The sequence below is a fragment of the Anomaloglossus baeobatrachus genome, chromosome 3 (assembly GCF_048569485.1).
Source record: "Anomaloglossus baeobatrachus isolate aAnoBae1 chromosome 3, aAnoBae1.hap1, whole genome shotgun sequence".
Taxonomy (NCBI): domain Eukaryota; kingdom Metazoa; phylum Chordata; class Amphibia; order Anura; family Aromobatidae; genus Anomaloglossus; species Anomaloglossus baeobatrachus.
The window spans coordinates 520,625,949-520,645,073 of NC_134355.1; the positions used below are offsets into that span (position 1 = coordinate 520,625,949).

Here is a 19,125-nt window from a genome sequence, read left to right on the forward strand (position 1 = left end):
CTTGGACACCTATGTTCCTATATCTGATACCACCTGCTTGTGCTCACTTCCCAATAAATGACTTGCACATTGTTAAATTTGGAGAGTGTGGTAGATATTATTCTATTTATTGCATTACTGGGGCAATACACCAATCAGCCATCACCTACCTATCTGAATACACACCAATATTTTCCTATTTATATGGACAACCTCTTTGACATGGTTAATGGTGGTATACAGTTGTCAAATTATTAAAAAATATCCTTAAAAGGATCTCCATAATAGTGATTTTAAGGGAAATGCAAAGACAACACTGTTTTTGCTCCCATTTTTCATGAGCTGAACTCTAAGATCTAAGACTTTTTCTATTTTCACAAAAAGCCTTTTTCTCAATATTGTTCACTTATTTGTCTAAATCTGTGTTAGTGAGCAATTCTCCATTGTGGAGATAATCCACCCACCTCACAGGTGTGGCATATCAAGATGCTGATTAGACAGCATGATTATTGCACAGGTGTGCCTTAGGCTGGCTACAATAAAATAATACTCTAAAATGTGCAGTTTTACAGTATTGGTGGGTTTCGGGGGACAGAAGAAAACCAGTCAGTATCTGGTGTGACCACTATTTTCCATTCTACCGTCTACCTTGTACAGTGAAAAATGGAAGATATTTGTAAAGAGAAGACCTCACAACGTGCCAGATACCATAGAATATTATGAGCATTTGCCCACTCAAGTCAGTTACAATGATGAACTTGAACTGGTCAGTTTAACGGGAAACCTTTTTACGCATTTTAAACCACCAATTCATTCTTTAGCTGACAAGCGCTTTGATCAGCTTTTTCCCGAAGCCCTATAGGGAATGGATGGAGTGACTGTTGAGCATCTGACCTGCCCTTTAATTTTGTAATAGGAATAAAAGTTTCTTTGCAGAAATAAAAATTCCTTGATCTACTGATTGTTGCGGCTCGTGGGGCAGGGACACCCACCAATCATCATGTTATCATCTAACTCATTGTTAGAAAATGGACAACCCAATAACCTCGGGGATTTATCACAATGTAGCAATGTGAAACTCTAAGTAATTAATTCCAGCTCTGTTACATCTGTAGATCTACATAAGCACATAGCCAATAATAGAGTATATTCTGGATTTTTATCCTTATTACTGTATTGCAAAGGGTCATTATCATTAATACTCGTTAAGCAAATCATCACTGCAGATGTTGGCCATCTACGAAAGATTTTTTATTGGACTGATAGGTAAACACGAGGGATGTTGAAGTACAGAATTGTAGACTGTATCTACACAAGCTGGAGTAAAAGGGGAGGACTCAGGCTTCAGGCTGTCAGATCTGTAGCCGGACTGCACCGCTGAGTTTCCTCTTGTGATCACTAACATCAGTATAGAGGATCACACAGTGCCATCTCGTAGAGCAGGTAACGTACTCATTTATGCCATTTATCACTTTCTTCACTTTATTACTACCCTATGCTATTGTCATTGGATGGCTGGAAATGTCAGGGAAGCAATACATATAACAGATCATGGAATAAATTATTATTAGTCAGATTTTCCTAGGACTTAATAAATACTGAAACATTGCCGTAGACATAAGTGATGTGCATCTGTTTCCTGTTTAGCAAAAAAAAAACCACTATTTGTCTAAGGATAATAATAAATAGAATATGAGCAAATTTGCTCAGTTTCAGTTGTGTGCCGGCCGGTGGTCCTATATTAATTCTAGTATTAAATGTAAACTGGGTAATGGAAGCCAAGAGAATCCAGAGAGAAGGAAAGTGCGGGCTAAAAGAAGCATTAATGAGAGGGAAAGCAGACGTCCTATCTGTGATGTGCTGAGAGTTTGGGAAATGAAATGATGATTATTATTATACTAATGTAAATATCTCAGCGATCACAATATGTCATCACATCCAGGAGCGACACTTATTACACAGTGTAATGAATCATATACAGAACAGGTTAAACCTGAAAACTCATTTCCCTATTTAAAAGCCAAGTATGTAGGGCACCGATAATCTGTGAATTCATCATTTAGATCATATTGTACCAAGCCCAAAATGTAAATTGTAACCTTACACATCAGACTCTTTCACAGATTAAAGGGAACCCGTCATGTCCCCCATGCCCTCCCATCCGCCAGCATTTCTATAATTTATTACTAAATACTCTGCCTAACAAGCCCTTTATACTGCCTGATGCCTAATCATATATTGAAAAAGGTCTTTATAAAAATCTTTTTTCATGTGTAAATTAGCCCTTTGACTAGTCATTGAGGCATTAGTTGCCCAGACTAGTCAGCCCTCTGTAGGCCTGATAATGTGATTTGCAGAGAGCCGGCATCCTCTCCAGCTCTCTACAAATCCCACACATGCAAGCGGCTTTCTTCGCTAATATCATAGTGCCTCTGCAGTTGGGTGTACGCTTCCTGGCTTCAGAGAAGCACTGTGTATGTCTATACGTTAAAACGGTGGTCCACTACTCAGCATAGTGGCCACACATCAATGTAAGGCTCATAAAGAAGGCTTTTCTCAAATACCTTTTGTAGTCAATTCTGTCTCTGAGCGGCGCTATTGCGGTCCACTCATCCCCATCATGTGACCCCGGGCTCCGTGACCTCTGAGATCCAGAGATGCCACATCAACTTCCAGTTGACCCAACATCACCAAGGCGGGCCCCAGTCTCCATGAGTGACTGGGCTGTGGGCAGAGTTTCATCACTTGCCACAGTCCAGCATCGCTTGTGCTTGCGGTGCTCTGCAGCGGAGAGAGTGCGAGAGACGCTGGGCTGTCATAAGTGGTGAAACTCCGCCTACAGCCCAGTCACTCAGGGAGACTGGGTCCCGCCTCGGTGGTGACAAGTGATGAAACTCTTCCCACAGCCCAGTCACTCAGGGAGACTGGGTCCCACCTCGGTGGTGACAAGTGATGAAACTCTTCCCACAGCCCAGTCACTCAGGGAGACTGGGTCCCACCTCGGTGGTGACAAGTGATGAAACTCTTCCCACAGCCCAGTCACTCAGGGAGACTGGGTCCCACCTCGGTGGTGACAAGTGGTGAAACTCTGCCCACAGCCCAGTCACTCAGGGAGACTAGGTTCCGCCTCTGTGGTATTGTGTCAACTGCAAGTTGACGTGACATCACCGGATCTCAGAGGTCACAGAGCCTGAGGGTCACGAGAAGAGGATGAGTGGAGCGCAATAGCGCCGCTCAGGGGCACAATTGACTATACAAGGTATTTGAGAAAAGACTTCTTTATGAGCTTAGCATCGATGTGGCCACTATGCAGTGTAGTGGACCACCTCTTTAAGCAGACGGCGGTTTCACTTTCAGACATTCGCAGAGTGCTTCTATGAAGCTGGGAAGTGCACACCTAGCATCAGTGGCACTAGGATGTTAGAGAAGAAAGCAACATGCATGCACGGGATTTGCAGAGAGCTGGCGATGATGCCAGCTCTCTGCAAATCATATTTTTACGCGAACAAGGATGTGATATCATGCCAAGAGGGTCGACTAGTCTGGGGAATCGGTGTCCCATCAACTAGTCAAAGGCTTAATTTACATATATATATATATATATATATATATATATATATATATATATATATATATATATATATATATATATATATAAAAAATATTTTATTAAGACCTTTTTTCAATATGTGATTAGGTGCCAGACAGTATGAAGGGCTTGTTAGGCACAGTATTTAGTAATAAATCTATAAATGTTGCTGGGTGGGAGGGCATGGGGGACATGACAGGTTCCCTTACAGATTATGCTCAAAATAATGAGTCGTGCATGACATATGCCTTTAAACTGGGACATAACCAACAGAAACTAAACATGGTCAGATGCGTGTGACAGCAAGACGTCTGCTGACACTTCCTGAAAATTCAGAATGGTAAACCCAGGACAGAAGAAGTTTCAGTATGTGTGGCATTTTATCTGTTGTGATATTGTAACTAATAGTTGCTCTCACAATGATTAGTAGGCAGAACACAATGGCAGATAGGTGCAGAGCTCCAAATAGAGTTTTGAATGCACCTTCTAAATAAAAATTTAGCCAGAAACAGATGCATCTCAATAAATTAGAATATCATCAAAAAATTAATTTATTTCAGTAATTCAATACAAAAAGGGAAACGCATATATTATATAGAGTCATTACACACAGAGTGATCTATTTCAAGGGTTTATTTCTGTTAATGTTGATGATAATGGCTTACAGACAATGAAAACCCAAAAGTCATTATCTCAAAAAATTAGATTATTATATAAGACCAACTGAAAAAATTATTTTAAACTCAGAAATGTTGGTGCCGCCTGAAAAGTCTGTACAGTAAATGCCTTAACACTTGTTCGGGGCTCCTTTTGCATGAATTACTGCATCAATGCGGCGTGGCATGGAGGTGATCAGCCTGTGACACTGCTGAGGTGTTATGGAAGCCCAGGTTGCTTTGATAGCAGCCTTCAGCTTGTCTGCATTGTTGGGTCTGGTATCGCTCACCTTCCTCTTGACAATACCCCATAGACTCTCTATGGGGTTTAGGTCAGGCGAGTTTGCTGGCCAATCAAGCAGAGTGATACTGTGGTTATTAAACCAGGTACTGGTACTTTTGACAGTGTGGACAGGTGCCAAGTCCTACTGGAAAATAAAATTTCCACCTCCAAAAATCTTGTCGGCAGAAGGAAGCATGAAGTGCTCTAAAATTTTCTGGTAGACGTCTGCGCTGACTGTGGTCTTGAAAAAATACAGTGGACCTACACCAGCAGATGACATGGCTCCCCAAACCATCATCGATTGTGGAAACTTCACACTAGACCTCAAGCAGCTTGGATTGTGGCCTCTCCACTCTTCCTTCAGACTCTGGGACCTTGATTTCCAAATGAAATGCAAAATTTTCTTTTATCTGAAAACAACACCTTGAACCACTGAGCAACAGTCCAGTGCTTTTTCTCCTTGGTCCAGGTAAGACGCTTCTGGCATTCTCTATTGGTCATGAGTGGCTTGACATAAGGAATGCGACAGTTGTAGCCCATGTCCTAGATATGTTTGTGTGTGATGGCGCTTAAGCACTAACTCCAGCAGCAGTCCACTCCTTGTGAATCTCCCCCAAATTTTTTAATGTTCTTTTATTACAATCTTATGAAGGCTGTGGTTATCCCAGTTGCTGGTGCACCTTTTTCTACCACACTTTTTCCTTCCACTCAACTTTCCAATAATATGCTTGGATCTGTGAACAGCCAGCTTCTTTAGCAATGACCTTTAGTGGCTTACCTTCCTTGTTTAGTGTGTCAATGACTGCCTTCTGGACATCTGTAAAGTCAGTAATCAACAAGTCAGTAATCTTCCCCATGATTGTTTAGCCTACTGAACCAGACTAAGGGGTATTTTACACGCTGTGACATCGCTGCCGATATATCGTCGGGGTCACGTCGTTAGTGACGCACATCCGGCGCTGGTAGCGACATCGCAGCATGTGACACAAATGAGCGACGATCAACGAGCGCAAAAAAGGTGCAAAATTGTTGCTTGTTGACATGTTGTTAATTTCCATAATATCGGTGGTGCTGCAGGTACGATGTTATTTGTCATTCCTGCGGCAGCACACATCGCTGTGTGTGACGCCGCTGGAACGACAAACATCTCCTTACCTCCGTCCACCGGAAAAGGAGGAAGGAAGGAGGTGGGCGTCATGTTCCGGCTGCTCATCTCCTCCCCTCCTTTTCTATTGGGTGGCGGTTCAGTGACGCTGCTGTGATGTCGCTGTGACGCTGAACGAACCGCCCCCTTAGAAAGGAGGCGGTTCGCCGGTCACAGCGACGTCACAGAGCAGGTATGTGCGTGTGACGCTGCCGTAGCGATAATGTTCGCTACGGCAGCGATCACCACATATCGGCCGTGCGACGAGGGCGGGTGCTATCGCGCTCGACATTGCTAGCAATTGCTAGCGATGTCGCTGCGTGTAAAGCCCGCCTAAGGGACCATTTTAAATGCTTAGGAAACCATTGCAGGTGTTTTGTGGTAATTATTCTAATTTTTGGGTTTTCATTGGCTGTAAGCCATAATTATCAACTAACAGAAATAAACACTTGAAATAGATCACTCTGTGTGTAATGACTATATAATATACTGTATGTGCTTCCCTTTTTGTATTGAATTACTGAAATAAATTAACTTTTTGAAGATATTCTAATTTATTGAGATGCACCTGTATTTGCCCAACTCCTCTTTTCAATATGGCCATCTTAGAAAAACTGAAAAATGCCAGAACACTGTATATTGTTTGACATTTTATACACTTTTTGTGCTTTCCATTTAATAAATGTTTAACATATCATCATCATCATCATCATCATCATCATCATCATCATCATCATCATCAATATTATAAAGGTTTTCTCTACCTATCAGGTCTGACAGAATGTTAAAAGGAACCTGCCATGTAAAAAAAACACTATTAACCTGCAAATTTGGGGATAATCTGCAGGCTAATGGCGTTCTCAAGCAGCTCAGCACCCGTACTGCCCATGTATTGGTGCAATGCTGAGCCGTCTGTCAGTCAGTGCTGGGTGCGGTTACAGCTACCACTCACTATACTCAGAGTATGGAATGAAGCTTCGCCGGCGCTGCCCGTATGACTGAAAGCCTGAGGGTAACGAGAGAAATAAGTTAATTTCCTCACGACAGTGGGGCTTTCAAAGTGTCAACCACGCACAGTCAGAATGCTATTAATCTGCATATTTACCCCATATCTGCAGGTTAATAGCATTTTTTACACGATACATTCCCTTTAAATGACATACTGGAGCAGCTGAATGAAAAATGTGATTAGCTGTTTCCATATTGCTAACATAACATGGTAGGTAGTGCCTGTGCACAGCCAGATCTACACCACAATGGAAGACTAGCAGCTAATAATATGCTATAAATTGATAGAAAATTGATTTGACATAAATCTTCAATATGTTCACATGTAACTAATGGACTATCAGCCCTATTAGTCCATGGCGGCACAATATTTGCATTAGTGGGCTTACTGGATACATATTGAAAGCATTGTGCAGGTATCAAAGAAGTAACCATAGGATTGCAGAGGTGGAGGTCATATTTCAGTCTTGGATCCAGAAGGGGGGCAAGAAAGGTGTCTCACATGAGAAAGCAAGTACATGTGGTAATTACTTAGACTCTTTTTAAAGGAAATCTGTCAGAAAGTTTCAGCTATGTAATCTGAAGGCATCATGTTGTAGGGGCTGAGACACTGATTCCAGGCATGTGTCACTTATTAGGCAGTATGCTGTAGTTTCAATACAATCAGTGTTTTCTCAACAGGAAAATATCACAGCCAGACTAGCTGCCCCAATAATCCTGGTCCAACTCCACCCCCACCACTGATTAGCAGCTTACTTTCATTATGCACATTGCGTATAGAAATCAGAGGTGTGGGCAGGGTTAGCTTTCTGAGCACTAGTACATCTAGTAGAGAAAGCTTTGATTGTGTCACAACTGGAGCACCAATAAACTAAGTAATGCATCATTGGAATCAGGGTCTCTTTTCCTACATTATGCTGCTCTTAAATTAAGTAGCAAAGACATGGTGGCAGATTCCCTTTAAAGCCCCCATACACATTAGACTAACGTCATTCGAACCCGGCAAAATTGACAGATTGAGCTGACAATCTAATATGTAAGACTGATAATTGTCACAGAAGATAAGGATCCGAATTTTGGACTATTAATCCAAGTGCTCCTGCATATGGGACAGATGGGCGAGATAGCTGCTAGCCAAACAATTAACTGGGCCATTGTTCCGTTGACTCGCACCGCCAGTCGTCAGCTATTTAAAATCTATAGGTGGCTTGCAGTTTTTGCATTGTGGTTGAAAAGCTCCGTGAATCGTGTTATGTCTCTGGCTAGTGAGCAGTGTTCAGTGTTGAAAGTTGGATTGGACATTTAGAAGATGAAAATGAAAACACGAGGACATTGCTAAAGTTTATCTTAAGTGTTTTCACAACTGGATTACCGAGAAAAGTTGTGATTATTGTACTGTGCATTACAGCTTGTCATGGGACCTATGGCAATACATATTGAAACCGCTTTATTGATGCTTCCAGTTCCTGACCACAATACATCAGCAGACTAGTATGTTATGACTGCATTAGCTGGAGGAAATATGATTTATTAATTTTCCTAAAGTGTACAGTAGCTTAATCAAAAGCGAACTTGCACTTCAACTGTGATATTCCTGTTTTATTATCTAACCAGACATGTGTTCTGTTCACCCCTCTGAGCACTAAGGGTAGAGGGGGCACGGTTTCCACTTTGGAGACTGCCATGACTACAGAGAGGGCAAAAACTGTGTTACAACCTGGGAGAGAGGGCAGACATTGCTAAGGAGGGATCTTTTTACTGTACTGCATCAAGAAATACCCCTGAAGCTCCTCTATTTTATTATTTACCAAAATACATCAATGGAAATGGTCTCAAAATGGCTCCTTGACAAGTTGACCAAGTGTCATGGTTGTCTCCTTGTTTTTGGAGACTAGTGGCAGCTTGAGGACTGGAGCCCCTTATCTCTATTTGGAACTCTGCATTTATATGTTCTTTCATTTCCTTTGGCACTGAAGTAGTTAAATGTCAGTTTTTCTGTTAGCAGCTGTCCTGCAGTTGTGGTCAGCTGCACCTGCTCTGTAGATACATCCCCTTGTGCTTAAATAGCCAGGTATCCAAGCAAGCTTTGCTGACTATACAAAGCCATTTGTATGAAAGCCGCCTTGGTGGAAGGAAGCTGCTGTGGATCTTCCAAAATTCGTATTCTATCCTCTTTTGATTGTTTACCCCCTGTTTGTCTCTCGTACCCTCTTGTCTATTTAGTGCAGTGGTGAGTCTAGTGAACCTCACCTGCCTCTCACTAGTCAGGGCCCCTATAAGGTTTCTTAGGGACTCAGGGTGCTGCTCGGCGACAGTTGCAGAGACTGTATAAGGTCAGGTGAGGTTAGGAAGTGCCCTGCTACGCTCTCACTAGTCCCAGGGCCCACCACTGTTATTGTATCCCCGGAGTTCCCCCCTTTTTAGTTTACTCAAACAGAAAAGGTGCCTTAAGTATGTGATAAAGGAATGGCACAGGTGATGACACTAAAACATTATATAACAAAAAAGAATTCATTGATACAGATAAATATGATGCCCTAAGCACACAATGACTGCATAGATACAGGATGTTGTTATGCAATTATATTACGCCAATTTTACAATACCAGAGATTAGACCGATACCATCAACTCACTATTATTCTACTCTTACAACTCCCTGAGTATTAAAGCAATTTTGCTAACACGTTTTTATTCTACTACGTTTAGTAAAGATACCTCAAACCTAATGGTTTAACTAACGTACATCACCGTCTGTCTCGTGTTTGCAGCCACTATTGTCCCACTGTCACTACTTTAACTCCAGTTAGCGTCTCTCAGGTCCTAACGGGGTTTAACAATGCTTCCTGCTAAAAAAAAAAGGGGGAAAAAAGAGCACCACCAGTAAAAACAGACACACAATCTTCCTGGTACAGGTTCTGGCACCAACTCTGCTCTTTTTATCCTGTCCAGGTCTTTCATACTGTATTTAGCAACTGCGCCGCAACTGTCACCTGACCTGGCGCTAGCGTCTCCTCTCTTCTCTTCCCTGGGGAAAAATGTACTTTGCTTTTCGGTTCCTCCCACTGGCCTTCTCTCCACTCTTCTTCTGTTCTTATTACGTTTGGCCATCAGATGGTATTGCTTTCCTGCATTGATTTCTGCATCCCCTTACAATACGAATGAAACAGAGGTACCCCAGTGATTATTATGGGGTCTGGCTGAGTTCAATTATGTGTCCATTTTTAGAACCAAAGAAAAAATTCTGCATGTTGAGCTTTTTCTTCCTAAGAACAGACACAATAAAATCCAGACAGACCTCAGACTAATCAGTCAGTCTGCTTTTGTTTCTGTTAGCATCAGTTATACACCAAGTCCACATTTGACAATAACCCCTTCATGAGCTGCAGCTAAAAGGGCCAACAAAATTCTGTGATGTATCAAGACAAGCATTGAATCTAGATCAAGAGAAGTAATTATTCCCTTATACTTTGCCCTGGTCAGACCCCACCTGGAATGCTGTGTACAGTTCTGGGCGCCCCAATTCAAGAAAGACATCGATATATTGGATCAAGTCCAGTGAAGAGCAACCAAGATGGTAGAAGGTCTGCAAACCATGTCATATGAAGACCGGTAAAAGAACTAGGGATGTTTAGTTTGAAAAAGAGTTGGCTGAGAGGAGACTTAATAGCGGTCTACAAATATCTGAAAGGTAGTTACAGTGCTGTGGGAACTACCCTTTTCTCATTAGCACAAGAAGCAATGGGATGAAACTTAAAGGACAGAGATTCAGATTAGACATTAGGAAAAAGTTTCTGACAGTGAGGGCAGTCAGGGAGTCGAACAGGCGACCACGGGAGGTGGTGAGCTCTTCCTCAATGGAAATCTTCAAGCAGAAACTGAATAAACATATAGCTGGGATGATTTAGGAAAGCCTCAACTCGCAGGGGGTTGGACCCGATGGCGAGCACATTCTTGTTCCCCGAAGGAGTTACCATTACCAAAGGATAATTCCTATATTTTTCCGTGCTCCTGTTGGGGTCCCTAAGCAAAATCATCATCCTCCCCTTCAGCTTCATTGTTTATGGCAAAAACATCAGCCTTTTCCGGTCAGTCAGGATCTACTCTTCTCTCACGGGCCCACTGACCTTCCGCTGACTGAGAGGATTCATTAGGTACCCACCAGGAAATGGCCACCACCCAGGCCACACTACGTGTCTGGCACCCGGATTCAATCCAGATGGTCATGCCAAATAAAAGTTATTGGGGTTTTCCTCCACCACGTCTCTCACAGACGCAGTCTGCTCCCCCCCCCAGGGACTCTTCTCACACTGGCCACTTAACTGTTATTTTTTTAAACTAAGCCCCTCCCATTCACTAACTCCCTTCAGCCCAGGAGCATCAGTGAAGCAGCTTACACATTGTGGCCACCTAGTGGCTGTTTAAACACATTACACCATAACATGAACTTCAAATATTACATTTTCTATGCAGTGGAATTGCAGGTCTGGGATGGCAATGCCTTACACCCCTTTACACTCCTGTAAATTCCAGCCTTCATAAAAGGCCCTCTTTTTTCCTTATAATACTGCATTTCTGTATGGAACAAGCAGCCAAAGGATCACAGGTTTAAGATGCCTACGAGAACTGAAAAATCATGTAAATACAATTTTCCAAATTTAAAAAAAAATAAACATATTTGGTATTACTTGATACCTAAAAGTCTGATCTATCAAGATATAAAATTATTGAGCCTGTGGTATAAAAATATACCAAAGCAAAACAAAAATATATATATTTATTGAAATAGCAGATATGATTTTTTTTTGGGTTGCCATGCCTCCCCCAAAAATTGCAATAAAGAGTTCTCAAAATATTGTATGTACCCCAAAATTTTGCAAAAAACATCATCTCGCCATGCAAAAAGCCTTCACACGGATTCATTATTGGAAAATGAAAATGGAGACACCAAATCGTTTTTCCTTTTCCAAGTATCAATTTTTTCTCCACTCAAATATTAAATCAAAGCTTTTCAAGTTTGATATCGACATTCTCCTACGGACCTGGGGGATCACTTTGCTAAGTCATTTTTATTGCACAATGAACAGCATCAAAATATTGGCAGCTTCGTATTTTTGTGCCATTAAATTACACTTTGTTTTTGTGGGGAAAAATATAGCTTTGAATAATTCCGTTCAAATTACTAAGCAATACACTGAAGAGAGGGAAAAGAAAATTCACATGAAATGAATGTGTGAAAACAGCGCTGTTCTTTTTTTTTTTTGTTAGTTTCATTTGTACAATTTTCATGGTTTGGTAAAAATGACGTGCAACATTCCTCAGGTCAGTTGGATTATGGCCATACCGTATTATGTTTATAATATACTATACGGCCATACCACATTTTCTTTTTCTATTCTGTGTAGTCATTTTCTGAGATTCATAAACTTTTTAACTTTCCATTTGAAAAACTGTATAAGGGCTATTTTTTCGCGTTTTTAAGCAGTGCTCTCTCTGGCTCCTGCCAAAGGGATATCAGATTGGGGAGTTTCTCTCAGCAGGGTTTCGGACCAACAGCCCCAACCAACTTAGGGAATCATGGTCATGCTCTGGGATGCCTCTTGATACGATTGACCATGAAATACTGCCAAATTAGGTCAGGGGCTTAGACATTTAGGTTGCTTTAATCTTCTAGCAGCCTTCTTTATAAAAATGTCCTACAGCAAGGGAGGGGGGGGGCATACTAAGTACCTGCTCCTCAAACCAACCAGGAGCATAATACTGGGCTTCAGCCCATATCTTGGCCACAAATTCTCCACATCTTAGATAAACTGTATGTAAGAAAGAGCCAACACTAACTCTACAGTTTCTCTGCAAATTGGACTTTACCCTACCTTTACCTCTTTCCCCCTCCAACCCATAACTTGTTGACCACTTCATATCAACCCCATAAAACAACCCTGCAATCACTCCTCCTTCTGTCATGTCTTCCATCAAGTACGCATCCAAAAATGCTTCATTCCAGGTGCTTACTGATTTTAGCTATCCTTAGACATTGGATACATATGACAGCCAAAGCATGTAGTGAAGGTGCTATAATGAGCTTTAGCACATATCAATTGGAAAAAAAAGAATAAAGCTTAGTACCTGGTCAATTAATAGTTAATATATAGAACTTGAGAGGTTTAATATGGCAGGACCAATTAGAGAATTTATTTTCACAATTGTTTTTATACAGCCCCACCACCTACTTAGTAACATCCTTTACACCTTTCAGATCTGAAATTGATCTTCATGTCTTCAATTCATGTCAGATAGATGAGGAGCATTGTGGATAGTCTGAACCACACCTCTCTTGGCTTTCTCTTCCCTTCCCACACCGGTGAACGAGCAATCTCATGGTTCAGACTTCCCCCAGTGCTCCCCAACAAAGAAAGAGCGCTGCTCATATAGATATCATAATAATGTATCAGGCACATGTGTGATAAGATTTTTTTATTTTTTATATCATATTTTGTTTTATCAAAAAATAACAATACATAAAGTGCTGGTGCTCACAAACCATTAAAATTCCCTACCCCATAAAACCAGCCAAAACCAACCTGGTGCGTTGTGGAACAATCATAGTACAAATTGCAATATAAATATATAAATATATCTGGATATCAAAAATTCATAGTAAAACCTCAGATACCTCTCACAGCATAAATAAGGTGCATATGCATTCACTTCATGATATAAATAGCCAATACAACCCCACAACCTATGGTTTGTATGGTTAGCAGCAAAGTTAAACAATTAGTATTGCACAAAGTAAATATGTCACCATATAGTATGACCCATGAAGCTCATGGGGCAGGGCGTTTGGCTTAATACCTGGGTAACCAAGGAAGTTACCGTTATAGCTGGAGGGTAAACAGAGGAGAGACAATGTCAATGGTGGAAATCCAGAGTGGTGAACCACCACGCCCAGCACCTCGACGCGCGTTTCGCCTTTCGCTTCGTCAGGAGGTCTCCCAGTGCTCCACATACTTCTGCTTTTTGGAAGGGGCACTAATATGAGATCTAGAAGGAGCGGTAATAGAAATGTATAGTCACATTTACCATAGGGTTGCTTTATTAAATGACCATGATGGATAATATGTGTTACTATAAAGCTATGGGCTGATAGATATAGATTCTCTTATACAAGAGAATCGGGTTGATTATGGTAATGACACTCAGCTCAGACTCTTAAGGAGCTTGAACTCACTATCAGCTTAGTGTGATCTGATTCTCTCGTATGAGAGAATCTTAGCACACTGTCATGAGGAGGAGAAGAATGAAAGATCTCCATCATTTCCATTCTATGAGGCCACGGAAATTGGACTGCACTCGGATATCATTTGAGTGTAGTCCGATGTTTTGTACTCATCCATAGACTTGAATGGGTGCTCAGCATCTGATTTATGTTGCCAATCACAGCATGTTGCAATTTTTTTTCATGCCGATTCTGCATATATTCGCTGATCGACACTGCCCCATAGCATAACATTGGTCAGTGGGCTATTTGATAAAACATTAGACAGCACTAATGCCACTGTGAGCGCAGCCTTAGTGGGATTAAACAGTTCCTGAGATAGTTCATATTGGTTTCTTGACCTTTTATTCAAAAGAAACAGGATACATCATCATTTACCAAATGTACTACGTAAAAGTATTTTCAATCAAACAACGCTAATCTGCAAGTCTCCTTAAACGCGATGACCCTAATCAAACCTTTGCCTTTGAAAGCAAATACAAGCCGATAAACAAACACAACTCAGCTGTTGTGCAGTAGATAGATCCCTGTTAATATGAAGGAAGATGATTCCCCATCTATGCTGCTGCCAGATGTCTTCTGAAGAATTCTTCGAGTGACAGAAAACCTTAATTACTCATTTTTGGAAAATGAACAGATCTCTCACAGAATTTTTAGTGTCCTGTAAACCCCTAAATATTGTATTACACATGTAGATTAATTCAAACATAGCATGTGAAGGCGTGTTTATTATACAGAATGTGGCAGAAATAGTATATATTAATATAAACCAGGGGTCAGGAACCTTTTTGGCTAAGAGAGCCGTAAACGCCACATATTTTGAAATATAATTCCGCGAGAGCCGTACAATATGTTTAAAGGGCCATTGACAGATCAATTGCTCCAATGTTCACTTAGTACAGCAAGGAATGCTCCTCCCTGCTGTACAAAGCCACAACTGGACTGAAACAATGGTAATTAGCAGTAAAAAAATCAAATAAATAACTTACATTGTGAATAGTGATGAGCGAGTACTAAAAAGCTCGGGTGCTCGAAGCTCGGGCCGAGCCTCCCAAGATACTCGTGTACTCGGCCCGAGCACTGAGCCCAATGTTATCCTATGGGAGACCCGAGTATTTTTGTGAAATGACCACCGGCAGCATGTAGAAACCCTAAAAATGGCACAAAAGTCTCCGAAGAGTGCTCAAATGACATGGCAACAGCATGGGGAAGACCCCTTGAAGCATTTATCACTCAAAAGTCACAGCTGTGAACAATTTTGTCCGCGTTTTACGCCATTTTTACGGACTCACCAGAAAACCTTCCAAAATGACACCAAAATGATTTTTCATGGCGGAAATGTTAAGGGCACATACCCAATAGTGAGATAGAGCTAATGTATGTTACTTTTTGAGATCAATACATGAAAGATTTTACATAAAACATTGTGTGGCACTCCGATGTCCCTGAGAAGAGACGTACATAAAGGCCTCTGAGTCTAATGTGCCCATTTTGAGGAACTGAGTCTTTGTAGTATTTTCCTTTGCCAGGGCAGTCCAAAATTGTGAGGTTCACCAATGCCCCTGCATACAGACGTGCATGATGGCCTGTAAACCTGAAGTGCCCATTGTAAGGAAGTGGGTCTATTGTAGTATAGCCCTTAGGCAGGGCAGCCAAAAATTGGGAGGCTCCACGTTGTCCCTGGATAGAGACGTGCATGAGGGCCTCAAAACATTAAGTGTCCATTGTCAGGAAGTGGGTGTATTATAGTATAGCCCTTAGGCAGGGCAGCCAAAAATTGGGAGGCTCCACGTTGTCCCTGGATAGAGACGTGCATGAGGGCCTGTAAACCTGAAGTGCCCATTGGAAGGAAGTGGGTCTTTTGTAGTATAGCCCTTTGGCAGGGCAGCCAAAAATTGGGAGGCTCCACGTTGTCCCTGGATAGAGACGTGCATGAGGGCCTGTAAACCTGAAGTGCCCATTGGAAGGAAGTGGGTCTTTTGTAGTATAGCCCTTTGGCAGGGCAGCCAAAAATTGGGAGGCTCCACGTTGTCCCTGGATAGAGACGTGCATGAGGGCCTCAAAACATTAAGTGTCCATTGTCAGGAAGTGGGTGTATTATAGTATAGCCCTTAGGCAGGGCAGCCAAAAATTGGGAGGCTCCACGTTGTCCCTGGATAGAGACGTGCATGAGGGCCTGTAAACCTGAAGTGCCCATTGGTAGGAAGTGGGCCTTTTGTAGTATAGCCCTTTGGCAGGGCAGCCAAAAATTGTGAGGCTCCACGTTGTCCCTGGATAGAGACGTGCATGAGGGCCTGTAAACCTAAAGTGCCCATTGGAAGGAAGTGGGTCTTTTGTAGTATAGCCCTTTGGCAGGGCAGCCAAAAATTGGGAGGCTCCACGTTGTCCCTGGATAGAGACGTGCATGAGGGCCTGTAAACCTGAAGTGCCCATTGGAAGGAAGTGGGTCTTTTGTAGTATAGCCCTTTGGCAGGGCAGCCAAAAATTGGGAGGCTCCACGTTGTCCCTGGATAGAGACGTGCATGAGGGCCTGTAAACCTGAAGTGCCCATTGGAAGGAAGTGGGTCTTTTGTAGTATAGCCCTTTGGCAGGGCAGCCAAAAATTGGGAGGCTCCACGTTGTCCCTGGATAGAGACGTGCATGAGGGCCTCAAAACATTAAGTGTCCATTGTCAGGAAGTGGGTGTATTATAGTATAGCCCTTAGGCAGGGCAGCCAAAAATTGGGAGGCTCCACGTTGTCCCTGGATAGAGACATGCATGAGGGCCTGTAAACCTGAAGTGCCCATTGGAAGGAAGTGGGTCTTTTGTAGTATAGCCCTTTGGCAGGGCAGCCAAAAATTGGGAGGCTCCACGTTGTCCCTGGATAGAGACGTGCATGAGGGCCTGTAAACCTAAAGTGCCCATTGGAAGGAAGTGGGTCTTTTGTAGTATAGCCCTTTGGCAGGGCAGCCAAAAATTGGGAGGCTCCACGTTGTCCCTGGATAGAGACGTGCATGAGGGCCTGTAAACCTGAAGTGCCCATTGGAAGGAAGTGGGTCTTTTGTAGTATAGCCCTTTGGCAGGGCAGCCAAAAATTGGGAGGCTCCACGTTGTCCCTGGATAGAGACGTGCATGAGGGCCTCAAAACATTAAGTGTCCATTGTCAGGAAGTGGGTGTATTATAGTATAGCCCTTAGGCAGGGCAGCCAAAAATTGGGAGGCTCCACGTTGTCCCTGGATAGAGACGTGCATGAGGGCCTGTAAACCTGAAGTGCCCATTGGAAGGAAGTGGGTCTTTTGTAGTATAGCCCTTTGGCAGGGCAGCCAAAAATTGGGAGGCTCCACGTTGTCCCTGGATAGAGACGTGCATGAGGGCCTGTAAACCTGAAGTGCCCATTGGAAGGAAGTGGGTCTTTTGTAGTATAGCCCTTTGGCAGGGCAGCCAAAAATTGGGAGGCTCCACGTTGTCCCTGGATAGAGACGTGCATGAGGGCCTGTAAACCTGAAGTGCCCATTGGAAGGAAGTGGGTCTTTTGTAGTATAGCCCTTTGGCAGGGCAGCCAAAAATTGGGAGGCTCCACGTTGTCCCTGGATAGAGACGTGCATGAGGGCCTCAAAACATTAAGTGTCCATTGTCAGGAAGTGGGTGTATTATAGTATAGCCCTTAGGCAGGGCAGCCAAAAATTGGGAGGCTCCACGTTGTCCCTGGATAGAGACGTGCATGAGGGCCTGTAAACCTGAAGTGCCCATTGGTAGGAAGTGGGCCTTTTGTAGTATAGCCCTTTGGCAGGGCAGCCAAAAATTGTGAGGCTCCACGTTGTCCCTGGATAGAGACGTGCATGAGGGCCTGTAAACCTAAAGTGCCCATTGGAAGGAAGTGGGTCTTTTGTAGTATAGCCCTTTGGCAGGGCAGCCAAAAATTGGGAGGCTCCACGTTGTCCCTGGATAGAGACGTGCATGAGGGCCTGTAAACCTGAAGTGCCCATTGGAAGGAAGTGGGTCTTTTGTAGTATAGCCCTTTGGCAGGGCAGCCAAAAATTGGGAGGCTCCACGTTGTCCCTGGATAGAGACGTGCATGAGGGCCTGTAAACCTGAAGTGCCCATTGGAAGGAAGTGGGTCTTTTGTAGTATAGCCCTTTGGCAGGGCAGCCAAAAATTGGGAGGCTCCACGTTGTCCCTGGATAGAGACGTGCATGAGGGCCTCAAAACATTAAGTGTCCATTGTCAGGAAGTGGGTGTATTATAGTATAGCCCTTAGGCAGGGCAGCCAAAAATTGGGAGGCTCCACGTTGTCCCTGGATAGAGACGTGCATGAGGGCCTGTAAACCTGAAGTGCCCATTGGAAGGAAGTGGGTCTTTTGTAGTATAGCCCTTTGGCAGGGCAGCCAAAAATTGGGAGGCTCCACGTTGTCCCTGGATAGAGACGTGCATGAGGGCCTCAAAACATTAAGTGTCCATTGTCAGGAAGTGGGTGTATTATAGTATAGCCCTTAGGCAGGGCAGCCAAAAATTGGGAGGCTCCACGTTGTCCCTGGATAGAGACATGCATGAGGGCCTGTAAACCTGAAGTGCCCATTGGAAGGAAGTGGGTCTTTTGTAGTATAGCCCTTTGGCAGGGCAGCCAAAAATTGGGAGGCTCCACGTTGTCCCTGGATAGAGACGTGCATGAGGGCCTGTAAACCTAAAGTGCCCATTGGAAGGAAGTGGGTCTTTTGTAGTATAGCCCTTTGGCAGGGCAGCCAAAAATTGGGAGGCTCCACGTTGTCCCTGGATAGAGACGTGCATGAGGGCCTGTAAACCTGAAGTGCCCATTGGAAGGAAGTGGGTCTTTTGTAGTATAGCCCTTTGGCAGGGCAGCCAAAAATTGGGAGGCTCCACGTTGTCCCTGGATAGAGACGTGCATGAGGGCCTCAAAACATTAAGTGTCCATTGTCAGGAAGTGGGTGTATTATAGTATAGCCCTTAGGCAGGGCAGCCAAAAATTGGGAGGCTCCACGTTGTCCCTGGATAGAGACGTGCATGAGGGCCTGTAAACCTGAAGTGCCCATTGGAAGGAAGTGGGTCTTTTGTAGTATAGCCCTTTGGCAGGGCAGCCAAAAATTGGGAGGCTCCACGTTGTCCCTGGATAGAGACGTGCATGAGGGCCTGTAAACCTGAAGTGCCCATTGGAAGGAAGTGGGTCTTTTGTAGTATAGCCCTTTGGCAGG

The 19,125-nt window shown here is 43.2% G+C and overlaps 2 protein-coding genes across 6 annotated transcripts in view; one reads left to right on the forward strand and one right to left on the reverse strand.

Annotated features, from left to right (window-relative positions):
* The window catches only part of MED12L (mediator complex subunit 12L), a 1,012,447-nt gene that overhangs the window by 606,034 nt on the left and 387,288 nt on the right, over positions 1 to 19,125 (reverse strand). The window lies entirely within an intron of this gene.
* P2RY14 (purinergic receptor P2Y14) overlaps positions 1,335 to 19,125 on the forward strand; it is a 74,585-nt gene continuing 56,794 nt past the window's right edge. The window contains exon 1 of one of the 3 annotated variants that reach the window (XM_075340751.1): positions 1,335 to 1,422. The gene's annotated coding sequence lies outside the window, so the exon portion shown is untranslated. Of the gene's footprint in view, positions 1,423 to 3,167; positions 3,239 to 19,125 lie in introns of those variants that run through there. The other 2 variants (XM_075340748.1, XM_075340749.1) reach the window with 2 other exon arrangements.